Source organism: Camelus dromedarius, chromosome 10 (assembly GCF_036321535.1).
Source record: "Camelus dromedarius isolate mCamDro1 chromosome 10, mCamDro1.pat, whole genome shotgun sequence".
Lineage (NCBI taxonomy): Eukaryota > Metazoa > Chordata > Mammalia > Artiodactyla > Camelidae > Camelus > Camelus dromedarius.
In genome coordinates this window covers 56,246,541-56,264,125 of record NC_087445.1, presented here as the reverse complement: position 1 = coordinate 56,264,125, position 17,585 = coordinate 56,246,541, and the positions used below count along the sequence as shown (strand labels likewise).

General features: G+C 45.8%; 1 non-coding gene across 1 annotated transcript; it reads left to right on the top strand.

The window, feature by feature from the left end:
- Positions 1–290: 290 nt before the first annotated feature.
- TRNAP-AGG (transfer RNA proline (anticodon AGG)) lies at positions 291–363 on the top strand. The gene has a single exon. It is a non-coding gene; the product is annotated as a tRNA-Pro (tRNA).
- The last annotated feature ends 17,222 nt before the right edge of the window (positions 364–17,585 follow it).

Below are 17,585 nucleotides of genomic sequence, written 5' to 3'. Positions count from 1 at the left end.
CAAATTAGTTTGGTTTCCTGTTGGTCCATCCTTACCAGTGAGCCAAAGGTGGAGAATCTTGGTAGAATGCACACATTTCAAGAAGTGAACTCAGGAAGGGAGGGTGTAGCTCAGTGGTAGAGTGCACACTTAGCATGCACGGGGTCCTGGGTTCAATCCCCAGTGCCCCCATTAAAATTAATAAATAAATAAAGCTCCCCAGTCCTCCCCCCGCCAGAAAAAGAGAAGTGGATTCAAGTTAGTTTTGTGCAGGATTTTACACTGTCCTGGTAAGAATTAAAAGTATCAGGGGTGGGTATAGCTCAGTGGTAGAGCACATGCTTAGGATGCATGAAGTCCTGGGTTCAATCCCCAGTACCACCATTAAAAACAGAGAAGAAAAAAAGAAATTAAAAAAAAAAAAAGATTGAAAGGTATCTGCATGTACAAACTACAGGGTGAATTTCAAATGTAACACGAATACAGGATGTAATTGTGGTGATTCCACGTACGAGATTGCCTCCTCTTTCTAAATGAACCCAGTCACTTTGAGGGAGCCATAGCATGACTGTATTGCAAGCAACCTTCCTTCTTCCTCCTCCCCACCCTCCTCTAACTCCCTTCTGGCCCAACAGCCGGCTGATGGCTTTTCCCACAATCTAATCAGTGACCAGCCACTCAGGCCCGTTTCTCTGGATGGCGATGGGTCAATAGCAAGGTTGGTTTGGGGGCTCGTGTTTGGCAAAAGGCAACGGGGCTAATATTTCTTTATTGCCACGTTCTCTCTAATGCTAAGGTTCTTTATTTACTTGCTCACTGGTAAATTTTTACAGCCTGCTTCTGCCAAATATTGCTCACCTGGAGGTTAAGGCCTCATTTCTGAAATACAACTCTCGAACTTTGGACTGCAGTAAATCCACTCTTGCTCTTATGAGTTGGCTCTTCTTTGTAAAACTACCAAGTTTTCCTTCTAAGGACATTCTTATAGCAAAGTCATTTTATGTTTTATAGCCAGTGTGCAAATCCCTTCAGCTGATAACCCATAGCCTGGAGAGGAACACACCTCACTATTGTTCTCAACAGTGAACAAGTATTTGCTGTTGTTCTCAAACGTGGCCACACATTAGAAGGAGCTGAGGAACTTATGAAGTAGGCATGCCTGGGTCTCACCCTCCGCGATTCAGATTCTGTCTGGGGCACATCCTGGGCACTGAGAGTTTTAAAAGCTTTCCAGGTGATTCTCTATGCAACTCCAGTTTGGGAACTGCTGAGGGCCCCTGCTTGAAGACCTCGCTTAAATTCAGAGCTGCAATGCACCCAGCCGGCTCAGTCAGAACATCAGCCTCCTTACTGGGAGGAGTCAGCAAATCATTACGGAGCCCCTGGTGTCTGACGGGCCGAATCCGAGGCCCTTTGGGAGTGGCAACGATGAAGAAGAGAGGCTCCCAGCCCAGGGGGGCTTTCAGGATGGAGGGCAATTGAGAAGGTCAGCAACTAGGATGAGAGAAGGAGAGCATGCCAGGAAAGCGTCTAGAGCAGAGCCATAGCGGGGAGCCGACAGGATGCGGTGCCCGTACGCAGCTTCTCGAGGGGACCTCCAGGGCACCGAGTCGATGGCGCATCAGGAGGGAAATCAAAAAAGGCTAAACAACAGCGGGGACAATGTCTTGTTTGATTTTGTGTCCCAAGTGTCCAACACAGTGCTGGCCCTTAGTAAGTGGCCATCAACAAATGTTTGAAGAATAAATGAATGTCCTGATTTGTAGCATAAGATGCTTAAGGGACCAACACCAGAAAGGTTGGAAAGCTATGTCTGAGCCAGCTCATGCAATCCTGGAAAGTTCTGGAGCTGGGCTGTTCCATCATCTGAGCTGTTCAATGGAAAATTAATCTGGCGATAGGTACAGATGATGCTTCGTTCGGAGACTAAACCTGGAGATGGTTTGGGAAGCAAAAGCCCAGGAGCAGGGCTCATGGGGACCTGAAGTAGGCCAGGGGAAGTGGGGAGGGGGGGTCAAGGTAGAAAATCACGCTAAGAGATTGTGCACTGATGTGCTTAGGAAAGAAGCCTGATTTTAGGATGTCTCAGCTGTATCCTGTCCTGCCTGGACAGCCCAGAGAACCTCAGACGCTACCGTTGTCACCTCATCTGACTCCTGAGATAGGATGTACACAGAGATGAGCAACTGCTCCCTGGTCCTTCCCCAGTCAGCCCCCTCTGCATCCCAGAGCCCACCTGTAGTAGTTTTCGACGTCAGCACATCCCCCTTCATTTCAGTCCCCTCAGGCAGCCCAGGGGCACACCGACGCCCCCCCCCCCACCTTCCCCGGGAAAAGAGAGCCGAACACACTCTCCTGCAGGCCGTCCCAGCCTGACTCTGAGATGCAGGGCCTTTTTGCATGTGAGAGCTTCAGTTCAGAGACTCAGAACCGAAAGAGGTTCGGCTAGCCCAGACTTTCCAGGCTGGAAGAACCCTTTAAGGTCATGGACGCCAACCTCCAGTTTTATGGACTAGGGCACTGGGCCCAGAGAAGAGCAGCCATTTGCTCAGACCCTGCCAGCACCTTTGGGTGCTCAGGGACTTTCCATTAACCAGAAAGGAGGAGATGCGAGGCTGCCCAGGGTGGAGTGTGTCCAGTCCTGCTCCCTGCCCCACCCAGCCCAGCAGCCCCGAGGAGAGGGGCTTCTGAAAGAACAGATCCAAGTGCAACCCGGGAGGCGGTTTTATTGCCCTCCAGCTGGAGAGGCAGAGGTGCCAGAAACCGCCCTGGAAAACCTTCTTCCCAGGAGATTTTTGCGACCACGGACTCAAGAAGTTTGACGGCCCCCCATGGGCACTCAAAACTGGAGACTTTCTCCAAATCCATAGTAAACCTCCTTCCCCATACAAATTAATCATCTCCACTAATAAGGACAGACATAAAATGTTCGATTCATTTTTTTTAGTAAAAATGCACTCACTCATTGAATGTCAACGCATACTAAATAGGGAGCAAATGAGAAGGGACCAGATAGGCAATCACTCTTTCCCCAGCAGATTACATTGCAAAAGGTCCTTCTCCTTATCCTTAACTGTCTATGAGGGCTCATTTTCTGTGTTAACTTGCCTGGGCCATGGTTAAACATCATTCCGGGTGCACCTGTCCGGGTGTTTCCGGATGACGCGAACGGTGGGGTCTGGACCTGATTTAGAAGGTGGGCCTCGTCCAGTGCGCTGAAGGCCCGGATAGAAGAGAAGACTGCATAAGGGAGAATTCACTCTCTCTGCCTATCTGCAAGCCGGAACATCAGTCTCCTCCTGCCTTTGGACTCAGGGTTGAGCTGGAATTTATACCGCGGGCTCTCCTGGATCTCAGGCCTTTGGATTCAGACTGGAACTTACACTGCCAGCTCTGGGTCTCCAGCTTACCAGCTGCAGCTCTTGGGACTTCTTAGCTTCTGTAACTTCATAAGCCAATTCCTAATTACATAAGATATATATATTATATATATATAATGTATATATCATATTATATCCTAATTTATATATTTTATTTACATTTTGTGTGCATATATATATGTGTATATATATATATACATATATACATCTATATATATATATATATATCTCCTATTAGTTCTGTTTCCCAAGGAACCAGACCACTACATTGTCAGGAAGGGGTTTACATGCACATTCACATTTCATTCTTATGACAATCCTCACGGAGGGAAAGGGAGTGACCACAGAAGTCTTAGTCTGCTTGGGCTGCCATAACAAAATACCAACAGACAAGGTGATATAAACAACAGAACATTATTCCTCACCGTTCTGGAGGCTGGGAAATCCAAGATCAACGTGCAGGCTGATTTAGTTCATGGTTAGAGATCTCTTCCCAGCTTCCTGCCTTCTCACTGGTGTCCTCACATGGCAGAGAAAGAGACTGAGCAAGTCTCCAGTGTCTTTTCTTACAAGGGCACTAGTCTTCATCACCAGGACCTCAGCCTCGTGACCTTGGTTAACCCTAATACCTCCCAAAGGCCCCATCGCCAAATATCATCACATTGAAGGTGAGAGCTTCAGCATATGAATTTTGGAGGATGCCAATGTTCAGTTGGTAACAGTATGTCTCCCATTTCACAAATGAAAGCACAGAGGCTTGGAAAAGTGAGGTCATTTGTCAAAAGTCACCAAGCTTGTAAGTGCAAGAGTCAGAACTTGAGCCAACATTCCTCCCACCAATGCCATTCTTTCTACTATGAACGACGTTCCTATGTTAGCTGTTCTAACACACAGCAAGGACCTCATCTTTAGAAATAAACAGTGAAGGTAGGAAAAGTTGCTCTCTCTCGCTAGTTATCCGGGACTATTAATTAAAATGACAGCAAGACTTCATCTTTCACTCATCAGATGAAAATTGGCAAAAATTAAAAGGCTAATAATATCTAGTGTCAGTGAGGGAGGGGGAAAGGCATGCTCTTAAAAACTGCTTTCAAGAACAAACACCAGTGGACCGTTTCAAGGGCAATTTGACAGTACCATAAAATTTTTAAATGTACATTCTTTTTGATCAAGCGATTTTAGTTCTTGATACCTACCCCAGGGAAATACTTTCACTTGGGCACAAAGAGGTACGCATGGTATTTTCTGGGAGCAATGAGACACTGGAAGCACTATGTTACCCACTGGGAGGGAACGGTTTAAAGAACTAGGGTGCACCCAAACTAGGACATCTGTGGAACCGGCTAAAAGAATGTGGTTAATTTGTATATTCTGACATAAAATGTTCTATTCAGTTAGAAAAAAAAAAGCAAACTGTGGAGTATGTATAACATAGTTCTATTTATGAGACCAAAAAAAACCCACCATAATGTCTACATTATATGTCTACATGTATATAATTTCGTTTTAAAAATCAAGGACACATACCTGTGAGGGAAAAGGGGAGCAAAAACTATATTTTGTTCTGAAAATGTATTGATTGAATTTTTCCAATTAGACTATATTCATGTTATTTTTTTGTGTAATTATAGTAAGTAAATACATAAATCAAAGCATGGAAAAGAAGGTGCTTTCCTTCACAATATTTCCTTTTTTCTTCTAAGAATAATCTCGTGGGTTAGACAGGATGGGATGATTGCCTCAACTTCCTAAATGAGAAATCAGAGAGGCTGAGGGGAGGAGGGACTTGAGTGAGTGACAGGATGGGTTAGAGAGGAGCCGGGACTAGAATCTAGGTCTCTGGACTCCAGTTCCAGTGCTCTGCGGATTACACCCCCTGCTGCATTCTGCTACTGCCGTCTTCACATCACCCTGCCCGTGATCAAAGGAAGCCATTAACCCATTCTTTCAAGAGAAACTCCAACTCTTAAAGGGTTATAAGGTTTCAAAAATTTTCTTCTCCCTCTTCTGTTTGTAAAGCACTGTTGGGATTGGTCCTTCAAATCTCTACTTGAAACTGGCAGGTTCAGTGTTGCGAAGGACTCCTCTGATGTTCCGTCCGATTTCCACCCAAGTAAATCTAGTTTTGCTGATGTCTGTAAAGTCTGACTTTATAGCAGAGAGCTCTCCTAGAACTCTGTCTTTAATAAAAGGGGAAAGAAGTGGAACTACTAATTTAGTTTCTTTAAAAGGCATGTATTTTCATGCACATTAAGTCCATCTGTTGGTGAAATGGATGCCTTTATGCAGTGTATAATTTGATAAAACCCGAAAGAACTCAGAGCTCCCAGCTTGAAGCAGAAATAGAGAAAGTGGCTGGGAACCTGACTAAAGTGAAGAAATCCACGAAACACTATTTTTAGAACTAAAAAAAAACAAAAAAAACAAAAAAAAACTGCTTTAAAAAAAATACCCATCATGGAGGCAGATTAGTGTTCTCAGTGTAAGTGCCTCTCAGCACAACTGAACTGCTTTAGGGACCAAGATCAAAGGGCCCACTGTCTCTGCAGCTCGTTTACTGGGGATATCTTCCTCACGGCACCGTGTGATGTCTGAGCACCTCGCTTCCTGCCTTCACACCGGCCAGTGGCTCCCCACTGGCTACAGAGCACTTACAAACTAGCAGCCACACTTTCTTTTGCCAGTGGAAAGGGCTTTAAAATTTGAAATGTTGACAACATTTAAATCTTGGCGTTTCACATTAATAATCAGAAATTTCACAGAAAAAAAAAATCAGAAGTTAGGGTTCGGATTCCTCTCGAAAAATCAGAAGATCTGGCCATGCTGGGACCAAATTCCCGCAGAGGGTGAAGGGGCGGATGCCGAGCAGTGGAGACGTCATGCTAGACAGCATTCGCTTCCTGGTTGGCCGCAATCCCCACCTATACCTGCCTGGCCCCTACTGACACTTGAGGTAGCAACCCTGGGTCTTGAGGATTGTCGTCTAAACTCCTCAGAGGGACATTAAATGTCCTTTACTTTTTGGCTTCTGGCCAGCTCCTCCATCTTCATCTTTTCCCAGTTCTTTTTTTTTTTTTTTTTAATAATTTAATTTTTTGAAGGGGAGAGGTAATTAGGTTTACTTATTATTATATTTTTTTAATGGAGGTATTGGGGATTAAACCCAGGACATCATGCAAGCTAGGCAGGTACTCTAGCACTGAGCTATACCCTCCCCCACCCTCATCTTTTCCTAGTTCTTTACCCATTTATTTAGTCAATAAGCCTTTATTTCATTGAGAGCTGCCATGCACCAGGCTCTGTGCTTGGTAGGTACAGAGATGAAGGAAATGCATGTAGGGTCCAGCAGATGCACAGACAAACGAGGATGATTCAAGCAGGACTGGTTGAATAGTAGAGGAACCACAAGGAGAGTGCGGCACCCTGAGCTTAGAAACTCTGGGACTGGTGGTACCTCTAGACCTGAAGGGAGGAGTTGCTTACCTGGAGAGAAGCTCTGACCTACCACTAGGAGTACAGCCAGCCCAGGACAACATTGCGGGGTGAGAGCTAGGGGAAAACTCGCCTGCTGTCACACTCCTCTCTACCTCCAGTCTTCTCGGGGACTCCCCCATTGGCCCAAGCCAGAAGAAAAGGGAGAGGGGGCCTCTTACTGCAGCCCATAGGGGTCAGCTTCCCTGGACAGAGAACAGGACAGAGAAAGGTCAGAGAGCATCCAGCGTGCCAACAGAAGACACTGAGCCAACGCCATTCTGTCCTCCAAGGAACTCAGTTTAGCAGACAAGACTAACAAGCAATGCCAGTGCAGTGGGGGCAGAACTGTGTTCGTGGAAACCATGGTGGGCTATAAGAGCTCAGAGGGGATGACCACCCAGGCAGAGGCAGTCAGGAAGCCTCCCCAGAAATGCTGACCTCAAAGCTGAGATACAAATCACCAAAGAACATGGAGTTAGCAGATAGAGGCGAGGAGGGAAATGTGGACTGTCCCAGAGAAGGAGATCCCATTGTTTAGGCTTCATGGGCATGGTATACTCTATCCCTGGGTCACTCAGTGTACCCCATTAATGTCTCTGGCTCTTTTGTACCTACATGCCTGTGCATAGACCCTTCCTCGGCTGGAAGAGCTTCCCCTCATCCTTTTTGGGAAGTTATCTCATCCTCATCCTGTCTAAGCAATTCCACTTCTGTATGTACCCAATAGAGATGTGAACATACAAGCACCAAAAGATATGTTCTTGAATGCTCACAGCAGCATTATACATAGTTGCCAAAGGTCCATCAACAGGGAGTGGATCATTGAGTTATGATATAACCATGGAATTGAATACTATACAACAATGAGAATGCATGATCTATGATTATGTGCAAAAAATGAAACACTACCACAAATATCTTGAGTGGAAGAAATCAGACACAAAAGAGTACATGTCATAAGATTTCACTGATTAAAACGTTCAAAAATGGGCAAAATCATTCTATGGTGTTAGAATTCAGGATAGTAGTTACCCCTTAGGGGAGGGGTAGTTACCACAAGATACACAAGACAGAGGGCTCTGTGTTGCTAGTGATGTCCTGTTTCCTGAGCTGAGTGCTGGTTGCGTGGGTTCACAAAAATTAATGAGCTGTACACCTATGATAGGTGTGCTTTTCTTTGTGTTATACTTTAAGTCACCTTCGCTGGGAAGCTTTCCCAAGTTATTGAATGACAAAGGCTTCATGGCCAAAGAGCTTGGAAAACCCTTCTATAAAACTCACCCAAGACATCTGAAAGCCGCTGAGGAAAGAGGAATGACTCAGGAGCCTCTGACCGGCCTTAGACAGGTCCTGGGCAAATCCTGTCCACTCTGTCGGCTCCATCGACTGCTTTAAAATGATGCAATGGGGTCAATGTGCTTCTAGTCTTTTTCAGCGATTGGGATTTTTATAAGCATCAGAGACCAATGGGTCATCCAGCATTTTCTGAACTCCCTTTGCCAGCCTTGGGCGGTCTCTGCTCGTAAAATAGCTGTGGATACAACTCTTAGCTGAACGGCTCCCAACTTTCTCATCAAGGAGGAAGAAGGAAGGAGGAAGCCTGTCACTAATTTTCTCCCCACGCAATGAGAGAGGGTGCATATTAAAAAAAGGTGTTTATGGAGTCATGATCCATTTTTTTAATTAAGACATTTGTATATAGTTGCCAGTCTGTGACCAGCAAGAGAGAGAACCAGTATACCTCCAACGGGTTGTGTCATTCCTGCTCAAAGCAGAATAATTAGGGTCGTTTAGTTCACCCGGGAATATCCACAGCAGGGACTCAAGGTAGGATTTGCATTATTAATTTTGTCGTAGAAATTCACTCAGGAGTCCTTCTTTCCTTTTCTCAAAGCTCTCAAGATGGCGCCCCGAAGTCAGCACCACCACCTTAGCTCCTCGCCCCACAAACTGAAGAGACTGGGTTTTGTCTATAGTACGTCTTAGTACTTTTTCCTGATTTCTCTTCAGTAATGATCTCAGAATGATATGGCCTTTGTGGATGCTACACAAGCCAAGGGAGATGAAAGATGATTATTTTATTATTACTCACACTGGCTGCCATTTATGCTGCTTTTCATAGGTGCTGCTGCTCCCCCAGGCACCGTGCACGGGCTCATGTGGGCTGTGAAGTCAGAGACCCTGAGCTCAAGTCCCACCTCTGATCTTTACTGGCTCAGGGACCTTAGGTGAGCAGGTCTGTAACCTTTCTGAGTTCCTTATCTGTAGACTGGGACTACTAATGTGCTTAAGTCACTGAATTGTTAGAAGGAGCCAATGCGTCTAACTCCCGGGAACATGACACCCAGTGCTTGGCACAAAAAAAAGTTAGCGATTGACAGAAATTCTACTTTCTTCACAACAGCCCTTTCAAGAAAGCACCACTATCCCCATCTTATAAAGGAAAAACTGAGGCTCAGAGACTTGCCCAAGATCACACAGCAACTGAATGGCAGATCCAGGATTTTTAACTCTCTTTGTGCTGGACACCAAAGTCTGATCTCTTTCCATTACTCAACCTCAAAAGATGTGGCTAAATGCCTCCAGAGTTGCTTCTATTCTCTTGTAATCAAAGATTGTTGGGGTTTTTTTCCCCATTTTTAATTGAAGTACAGTTGATTTACAATGTATTAGCTTCTGGTGTACAGCATAGTGATTCAGTTATACATATACACACACATATTCTTTTTCATATTTTTTCACTACAGGTTACTATAAGCCATGGAATATAGTTCTCTGTGCTATATCGTAGGATCTTGAACATAGATTATTCTTAAGAAAAAGGATATATTATTTCACTTGATTATTTAAAAGAAAGAAATACAAATTAGGTAAGACTCTTGCCCTTGTCATAGGATTTTTTCCAAGTTCATTTCTTATGGACGCATCCAAGACGGCCAGCACTAATTTTGTGACTGTTGTCAGTATTGTTTCAGACCTTAGCAAAAGGCTCAGAGGACCCTGGCCAAGGTGTGGGACCTCGGACACCTCCCTCCGCTCGCAGCTAGGCCTCGGTTTCCTCTTCTGTGGGACGGGGGAGTGAACGCAGGCTCCCGGGTCCCTGCACCCTTGACCACGGAAACCTCTCTCTTGATACCATGCCAGGGCCTTTTACACACATGAGCAGCTGGGCTTCAAACTGCCCTGTCTGTTTGATTCCTGCCCTGTCTTCCTGAACTGTGTCAGAGGGGGAAAAAAAAAAAGACTCTAACATCTGTTTTCACACCATGGCTGGGAACTCATTCCTGAAACATTTTTCATACTTGACCAGAAGGGCATTTCGTCACGAGTAATAGGACCCGTCCCTCACTTCCTGGCCTCCTCTGCACTTTGCTGATAAGACAGTAACGAATGTGCTGATGTGCATTTCCAGGAATCGAAGCTTCTCCCTGGCCCAGGCCAGCACTGCTGCCTTCTCAAAGGCAGGTGCCAGAGCCCAGGGCCCGCAAGGCCTTCCCAGACAAGCTGGCCGAGTCGCCGTCGGTGGGGGCTCCCTTCCCTCCCCACCAGCACCTCCCTCGGGCCCCTGCAGGGGCTGGTCACTGGCACTACCACCAATCTAACACCATCCCCCCGCCCCCGGCTTCTTGGTCTCCCGGGCCTGTGTGGGGAGTAGGACCCTCCCTGCTAGCTTCTGCATCTCCAGGCAGGGAAAGAGCCGAGCACACCCTCGGTCCCACCAGGCGCTCAGGGGAAGCTCAGTACTCACTCCCGGTGTGACCTCGGACAGGTCTCTCAGCTGGTCTGGACCTCCGCAATACCTCCTGCGTATGGAACCCTCACTGTGCTAGGCAGTGCTCTCCTTAGGTTTATAGGGATCAGCTCATATTTCAAGTGCTCGACAGCCTGACGTCACATGTACTTAGTTTCACTGTTACCCTACTTCACAGGTGAGGAAACTAAGCCCCCAAAAGGTTATGCGCTTCACCTAAGACCAGACACATTTGGGTTTTGAACCCAGCCCTCAGTCTCCTGGGGGCTCCCCCTTACCAGGAGGCAAGCAGCCTTCCAACACTGTGGTCTCAGGTCTGCTTTACAGTTTTCAGAATCACCGAGGATCCCAAAGAGCTTTTGCTTCTGTGGGTTACATGAATCACCATATTCGAAATTAAAACTGGAGAAACTTTGCAGCCCAAGAACACACAGCATCCGTTCCATTAGTCATCAGAGCAGTGACGTCGTCACACATTGAGGAGCCTCCGAAAATCGCCACCGGACACCCGGGGCAGAGCGGAGGTGAGAAAAGCCAATGACATCTTAGCACTGTTGCAAAAACTGTTCTGACCTGGTGGACCCCCTAAGAGGCTGTCGGGGACTCCGAAGTGTCCCCAGACCACACTTGGAGAACTGACACTCTCTGCTGTCTCCATCACCTTATAGAACATGTGTCCAGAATGTCTCCCCTCCCCTCTCACAGAGCACTGAGACAGTCAATGAACATTAACAGAGCACCGACTGTATGTAGCACCGTGCGAGGCACTGGGATGCAGCAGCGATTAGCAAGCACATCCCTGCCCCGGGAAGCTTCCAGTCCAGTGGAGGAGACAGACATGAAGCAAAAAAAAAAATCTTTCCAATAAGTAATTTTAAACTAACAAAATTATTGGGGTGGGGGGGGAAATGGGACACAGAGGGACCATAAATCAGAGACACGACTTCGTTGGAGGTCAGGGAAGAGTTTCTTGAGGAAGCTGAAAGATCTTGCCAAGCCAGGACTTGGAAACCAAGCTTTGCAGGAAGACACCGCTGGCCATGTCCTTCTAATGAGGGTTCCGGCTGTGTCACAGCTTCCTCTCTTCCTGCTCCTTCTGTTGAACTTTTCAGTCCAAAGACTCTCGGCCTTGGGCTCTTTTCTATTTCAGCTTGAAACCCTCCCCTTGCAGCACAACGGCTCCCAAGGCACACACGTAGTGGCAGAAACTGTGGCCTGGGAGAGAGGAGGCAACTCAGGGAGGGAGCAGGTCCCTGTCTCAGGCTCCCCTACTCACGTGACCCCAGCCAAGCCCCTGTTCTGGACTCTCAGCAGCCCCAGCTCCACCCACCGTGGAGAGTGACACCTCCGCCACGCGGCTGGGGTGATAGCCAAGTGCATCGAGGTGTGCAAAGACTGCTTGTGAATGCACAAGACACAGAAATTTTCAAGCAGAAAGCGCCACGTGAAGATAACAATAATGACGGTGTTTAATTAGAATCTAACCGTCAGCCCCAGCAGACGACGCAGCTCTGTCTCTGCTGCAAGTTACACTCCATGCTTAAGTATAGGCCGTCTCAACGAATGTCTGTAATTCCAAATATATGTTCTTTGAAGGATACATAGTGGTTTTTGTTCTTTTTCTAAACACGGAGCCACAAATGCAAAAGAGCAGCTGCAGTTTCTTCAAGACAAAAGTCTTGGTGATTCAGAGCTTGCCTTTGCTCATCTTGTTTATCTTTTAAAACTGAACTTTCTTACAAGATCCACTGGGGTGTTTGGTAAAAGGCATATCACGCGGGGAGTCCGGCACCGAATCTCATCCCAAGCCAACCACTGGTCCACGGTAGGCAATTGAACAAGTTTCTTCTCTTGTTGGGGCCAAAGTTTTCACACCTATGAAATGGGTGGGGAGACTTTAGATCAATATTTCTTAAATATTTCTTTGACAATATCAGTATTTCTTCCCTACAGGGGATGATTTTACGAAATATAGGCTTGAGACAAGGTAACTCAGTGAAGAGAATAATCACTTTTCAGTTCTCTTTTTATCCTCCAGATCACAGGTCAAAGAGAAATTCCTGTCTTGGTGCTCGTGTGTCCTCAGCAGATCCTTCTTTGCTACTTTCCTCTTTAACTGAGAAGATGCCTTAGGATCAGGCTTCAAGGGCATGACTGTTTAGCTAGACTTTAATCTCCTTATTTTGTTCTCATGGTGCCTTGGTTAACTTCTGCTTTAGCAAGTAATTCTGCTGGTTTTCATTTATCATAGTGAAATAAAATTTCCTTTGTAAATAAATTCTTTTTACTTTTTAAAAAAAGTGAGTTAAAACAAAAGTGGTAGATGTGGCAGGAAGCACATGGCCACAGCAACATTTATATGGCCATGTCCCCCAAGCTGGGGAGCTCTGTGCTGCTGGGTGAGGTCCCTTCTCTTGCCAGTCCTGTCTCGGCTCCCACTTGGTGGTTGTGAATGACTTAGTCATGGGATGTCCTCACTGTCCTCCATTTCTCTATCATCCAGGCTCCCTGGGCGCTGACGGACTCTGGGTCAGGGGTAGAGAGACCCGGGTGGCTCAGGCATTGTGTTCCACCACAGGTCAGAGGACAGCAGGTGGACTCCCCAAGAATACTCCTACTCACAGCGCAGGAGGGCTCTGGCCGTGGTCTCGGCTGTATTCACGAGAAATGACCATAATTGTGAGCTCTGCGTGGTACAAGACCTCCTGGGGTGCTTCCCTGCACCCGAGCCCAGGAGTTTTCACCACACACTTCCAGTTCAGGTGTTATTTCTGACGTCATATTGCAGGTGGGGACACAGAGGCTCAAAGGCTGAAATGACTTAAGAAATCACACCTAGAAAGAGGTGGAGGGAGGACTTCAAATCTGCCTCTTTTTTTTTTGGTCACCAAGGTCCATGTTCTTTCAACAACAAGTGATGCTAAAGAAGGTTTGGAAACAAAACGGGAAGATGAACCCAGATATTTTTATGGCTATAAAGCTTCCATTCTATGAATATGCTATGCCAGTGGTCTCCTACTTTGGAACGCTCATCTTGAAACCAATAAGGAAACAATCTTGAGGCTGAACTTTTATGCACACCTGTAAGAGGGTTATCAGATAAACTAAAATTTTAGCTGGTATGTAAGAAACTGCACGTACACCTTTAAGGCTCTTGCCACGTGCGGCCAAGATCTCCTTCGGAAAGTTTGCACCCATCAGCTGACGTGCCCCAGCGTGAATGAGAGTGCCCACTCTCTCACTCACTCTACTCCTGGGTATTTTAATTAAATTTCTTAAAATGGGCGAGAAATGGCACTCCAGTGTTTTAATTAGGATTTCTTTAATTATTAGGGAACTTAAGTATCGTTCCACCTCTTCGCTGACCGTTTGGATTTATATTTGAAAACTTCATGCTGAAATTCATTGTTTACTTTTTCAATACTTTATACATTCAAGATTCAGGATAAGGGGAAAGCTCCCACAAATTCCCTCGGCCCCAGTTTTTCTAACTGTAAAATGGGTTTTGGAAGAAATGCTCTCAAGATTTCCTCAGCTCTAATCTTTAATCTTAACAACATCTTTTTTTTAATTGAATTATAGTCAGTTTACAATGTTGTGTTAATTTCTGGTGTACAGTATAGTGATTCATTTATATATTTATGTATTCCTTTTCATATTCTTATTCATTCTAGGCCATTACAAGGTATTGGATATAGCTCTCTTAAAATCATTTAAGCAGTTTTTTTTTTGTTTTTTTTTTAATGGAAGTGTTGGGGATTGAACCCAGGACCTCATACATGCTAAGCATGCGCCCTACCACTGAGCTACACCCACTCCCAAACTTAACAACATCTTAACATCGATGTTGCTGAGAGCCTGGGCACACTTCCTACGCTTAAGGCCCAGCCCCCCAGCCCCTTCCCACTTATCTCAGTAGAGATGGTCCAGGCTCCCAAAGGTGCTGGGCCAACCCTGCAAGAATCAACACTGTACTTCCCTGCGGGGATGCCCCACCCATGATCATTTATTGAGACAGCGACTTTTGAATCTATGTTAAACAAAACAATTATAAATTAAAACAAAACAATTTATAATTTAAGAAGTGATTTGGTTCTTGTTACCTTCATTTTTAATCACTCCTCCCTCTCCTTCCATTCCTGCCAGCACCCTGGCAATCCTATCCTTTGGAAAGCAGACATACAGAAGACTTGACCAACTCTGTGGCAATCAGAGGTGAGGTTCCTGGCATGTTTAAAAAAGAACGCATCCCCAGCTTATAAGAAGAGAACTGCATACCTGTCTTTACACAAAAAGTCACTGGAAAGATGACTTTTTCATTATAGACTTCCTTCAGTGATGATGATTTTAAATTAGAAAAAAAAATGTTCATCTTTCATCTTGGCTGGGTGTCTAGTTAAGATGAATTTCATTGAGCTGAAAATGCAGGAAGTTGCAATTCCTCCAGAGTGATCGTTGCATGAACACGACTGTAGAGGTGAGAATGGTAACGGTGAAGGTGCTGGAAGTGTGTCTCTTAATGCGCTGCAGAGGCTCATAGAATATGTTTTGTTTCACACGTCTTGCAGCCAAAGGGGGACCTGCACGTTTTAACTCTGGCCTCCCTCTGTGTCCCCTGTCTCGTCCTTTCAGCTGACTGACCCACCCACACAGCACACTCAGGGCCAACAAAAGTGACCTACAAGCAGAGCTGATTTTAGAGCCCCTGGAGTAGCGCCACCTTCTGTCTGACCGCCACCTGCTCTCCCTCTTTCTGAACCCCTGGCCCCGTTCACGGCTGTCCTCTGCTGGCCCTCACAGTGGGGGTGCCCTTCCTGACTGCCTACTGCACTGTTTCTGGCTATGACAGCCCTCGGTTCCGGTAGCTCTTGCTGTCCCGGTCCTCCTAGTTCCCACCCCGCCAACCCCTCCTGAACCCTCAATAGAGTGAAGATGGGTAGATGTCAACACGTGCCTAGTTCCATCTTTGGAGCAAGGGACATCTGGCAACGCTGAGTGAGGGTGTTTCAGTAAATCATCGCATATATGCATTTGAACCAAATTGTTGTTTTGGCCCACGTCTGCTTCCGTCTCCTCTAGCACATCTCTGATCACAGAGAATTAACACTTAAGGCCTCTATTTCCCAACCCTCTGCAGCTTAGAGCTTGTCTTCCAGCGCTCCCAATTTTTTAAGCTTCTATTTCCTTGCGTTACACTTTTCCCGCTGAAGCCAGCTAGAGTGTTTTCCACTGCCTGCGTCTAAATCCTGACCGATACACCTCCTCTCCAATAACTGACATTTAACATGGACTTCTGTTTTTTATGGTACTGTCTCAGAATTTTTCTGTCTTCTTTGACTGGTGCCTCATAAGACCCTTCGGACAGATTGTGCATATCACCAGACCCATTTTTTCACATGGTTAAGCTGAGGCTTGAGGCGGTAAAGAGACCCACTCAATATCCCATTGTTAGAAGTAGCAAAACAAGGAAAACCAAGATTTTCTGATTCCAGGCCCCAAGCTCCTCTCTCCATGTCATGTAACCTCAGAACCCAGCAGTTTCAGACAGGGTATCTTTGGCATAAAGGTGCTCCTTCAGATGGAAGTGCAGACACGATGACTATGTAACGGAGTTGGGTGTCCAGCCAAGCCGGCGCGGGGACCGGAGCCAGGAAGACCCGCGTGTCAGCCCAGGGCCTGAACTGCCCTGTACCAGTTATGTGATGTTGCTCAATTTATTTAAATGTTTTTGAGTCAGTTTTCTTATCTGGAAATTGGAGACAGTAGTGTGTCCTCATAAGGCTCACGTGATGGCTGAGTGAAATAACTGACATAAAGTGCCGAGCATGGTCAGTGGCTGACCCGTAATAAACATCCCAAAACTCAGCTAGCTCCGGTGACCAGGCCCTTGCACTGAACCACGCTCCGTAAGAGAGGCAGCACAGGCCAGTGGCTGGGTGAGAAGGTCTGGCCATCTCTACCGTGTACCTGCTGCATGACCTTCGCTCCCCTGAGAAGCGCCCCCGGCTCCCCCAGGTGGCCTCGGGGGCCATCCCTGATGCTCCAGCAGTATCTTATTTGATTCTTCATTAAGGCATTGATCATGATGCACAGTCGTGGTCCATTTGCATGTCCACCTCCCCAGCAGGCTGGGAGCACTGTGGGAGGAAGCACTGGTCCTCTGGTCTTTATATTTGTAGGCACAGACAGTGCCTGACACAAAGCAGGCACTTTCTTATTAAATGTGGTTGAGTCGATGAATGAACAAATGAAGGAATGAATGTTACATCCTTGTGAAACTTTGTCAACATCACTCTGCAGAAGGAAGGTGTCTATGGCCTTACTGGTAAGGATCCTCTTAGCCCCTATTTTTTTAAAAAAATGTTTTTGAAGTATAGTCAATTTACAATGTTGTGTTCATTTCTGGTGTACAGCATAATGATTCATTTTTATACATAGAGAGAGATTCATTTTTATATTTTTTCATTATAGGTTATGTCAAGGTATTAAATATAATTCCCTATTATATACAGTAGGATCTTGTTGTTTATCTATTTTATATATAGTAGTTAGTATCTGCAAATCTCGAACTCCCAATTTATCCCTCCCCACCCCCTTCCCCCTCTGGTAACCATAAGTTTGTTTTCTATGTCTGTGGATCTGTCTCTGTTTTGTAAATAAGTTCATTTGTACCTTTTTTTTTTTAGATTCCACATGTAAGTGATACCTTATGGTACTTTTTTTTTCTCTTTCTGGCTAACTTAGCTTAGTATGATGATCTCCAGTCCATTCATGTTGCTGCAAATGGCATTCTTTTATTCTTTTTCATGGCTGAGTAGTATTCCATTATATATATTGCCTCTTCTTTATTCAATCATCTGTCGATGAACACTTAGGTTGCTTTCATGTCTTGGCTACTGTAAATAGTGCTGCCATGAACATTGGGGTGCACATGTCTTTTCAAATTAGAGTTTCCTCTGCCCAGGAGTGGGGTTGCTGGATCATAGGGTAAGTCTATTTTT